Source organism: Penaeus chinensis, chromosome 42 (genome assembly GCF_019202785.1).
Source record: "Penaeus chinensis breed Huanghai No. 1 chromosome 42, ASM1920278v2, whole genome shotgun sequence".
NCBI classification, from domain to species: Eukaryota; Metazoa; Arthropoda; class Malacostraca; order Decapoda; family Penaeidae; genus Penaeus; species Penaeus chinensis.
This window is the reverse complement of record NC_061860.1, coordinates 10,126,072-10,128,687: the sequence shown is the minus strand read 5'-3', so window position 1 is coordinate 10,128,687 and position 2,616 is coordinate 10,126,072.

The window sequence follows — 2,616 nt, the reverse complement described above, 5'->3', positions numbered from 1 at the left end:
CTCCACGGAAGCCTCATCCCATAGATTTATTACTAGGGTGGCTGACAGGGCAGCTCGGGTATATTACAGCTGGACGCGAGGGTGACTGCTGCAGTATTGGCACGGGACATTGTCATGGATACAAGGGGAAGGGGAGGAGGTGGGGAAGGGGAGGAGGTGGGGAAGGGAAGGAGGTGGGGAAGGGGAGGAGGTGGGGAAGGGGAGGAGGTGGGGAAGGGGAGGAGGTGGGGAAGGGGAGGAGGTGGGGAAGGGGAGGAGGTGGGGTAGGGGAGGAGGTGGGTGGGAGGGTAAATAATAAGTGGGGAAGGGGAAGATGAGGGTGAGGAGGGAGGAAAAGGGGAGAGATTAGATGGGATTGGGGAGGAGGTGGGGAAGAGAAGGAGGAGGGTGAGGGCTCGAAAAGGGGAGAGAATAGGTCGGGAAGAGGACGTGGTGGGGAGAGAGAGTAGGAGGTGGGAGGGAAGAAGAGTGAGAATAGGTGGGGAAGGAGAGGGATAGGGAAGGAGAGAAGGTAAGGCAAGGGATGAGTGGCAGGGGCAAGGGGAGGGAAGGAAGACGAGAGAGAGAGTAGGAAGTGGGGCAGGGGAGGAGGTGGGGAGAGAGCAAGGGTTAGGGAAGGGGAGGAGGTGGGGAGAGAGCAAGGGTTAGGGAAGGGGAGGAGGTGAAGAGAGAGAAGGTGTTAGGGAAGAGGAGGAGGTGGGGAGAGAAAGAGGTAGGGAAGGGAAAAGATACACATGAGAGGGAAAAGCGGGAAGAAGGATAAGAGAGAGAGGAAGAGAGAAGAAGAGGAGAGGGACGGTAGAGAGGAGAATAGAGAGTTAGCTAAAGGGGAGGAGGGAGGGAGGGGGGGGTGCCACTGTATTGGACAAATTACATCGAAGTTTTGTCACCGTCACTGTCAAAGGGTATAGTTTGCTTGTCAATTTTGTTCGCGTGTTAGTAACTGTTTGCTTGCTTGCTTGTGGTGCCATTCATACCGACTGTGGCTTATTATCCTGCAGTTATTGTGTTGTGATAATGATAAGCATAATAGTAATGATGACAATAATAATGATAATGATAATAATAATAATAATAATGAAATGATAATGATAATAATGATAATAATAATGATAATAATAATAATGATAATGATAATAATAATGATAATGATAATTATAATAATAATAATAATAATAATAATAATAATAATAATAATAATAATAATAGTAATAATAATAATGATAGTAGTGATTGTGACAATAATAATGATGATAATAATATTAATAATGATAATAACAATCATGATAGGAATGATGATGATAATAATCATAATGTGTTAGTAATTATTGATATATCATCAATATTGATAACACTTATGAAAGCAATAGAAATGATAATGGTTACAATATAAATATTGATAATATCAATTATCATACCATTATCTACAACAGTGCAATGAATAGACAAATAGATAATCGAATAAATACTTATAATAATGCTAATCGGCAACATGAGTTTTAACAGCAATTGGGTTTTCGTCTTTTTCTGTATCTTAAATGGTTTCCCTTCTTCTCTCTCGCTCTGTTGCTTATTTCTTCTTCTTCGTATTACTTACTCCACACAGTGCAACATTTTTGTCTGTGGTACGGTCACCCACATGCTAAATCATTTACGATTTCATTATTATCATAATTTTCATTACTACTACTATTATTATTATCATTATCATTATCATCATTATCTCGTCATTCCATTATCGTTATCATCATCTTTGTCATCATTATCATTGTAATTATTTGCAGTATCATTATCAGTTTCATAATTTCATCCTCGTTATTATCATCATTGTCATCATTTTATCATCGTTATTATCATCATTGTCATCATTATTATTATCAGAAGAGAGAGAGAAGAGGAGAGAGAAAGATAAGAAAGGAGCGAGAAGGGGAGAGGGAGGGGAAGTTGGTTTGATTTGCAACTCTCATGACAAGTTGTTGACTAATGGCTAAATGGCGAGAGAGAGAGAGAGAGAGAGAGAGAGAGAGAGAGAGAGAGAGAGAGAGAGAGAGAGAGAGAGAGAGAGAGGGGGGGGTGAGAACGAGAGAGTGAGTGAGTGAGAAAGAGAGAGAGAGAGAGAGAGAGAGAGAGAGAGAGAGAGAGAGAGAGAGAGAGAGAGAGAGAATGAGAGAAAGAGACTGAAAATGAGACTGAAAGTGAGAATGAGAGAGAGAGAGAGAGAAAATGAGAGAGAGAGAAACTGAAAATGAGACTGAAAGTGAGAATGAGAGAGAGAGAGAGAGAGAGAGAGAGAGAGAGAGAGAGAGAGAGAGAGAGAGAGAGAGAGACCGAAAGAAAAGAAAAAACGAGAAAGGGAAGAAAAAAGAAATATATATAATAAGAAGAAAAAGCCAGAAAACACCCTCGCCACCCCCCCCCCCCCCAAAAAAAAAAAAAAACACCCATACAAAAAGAGATCCAGATTTCGAAGAATATAGAAAAAGACAAATGACCCAGATACGGAGACAAAACACAAAGACACGCCACAAGAACTCGCATTAAGATAAGAGCAAGTAAGACTGTGATTTTCCCTAATTGGTTTATCAGCTGATGGAGGGGAAGGGAGGGGAAGAGGGG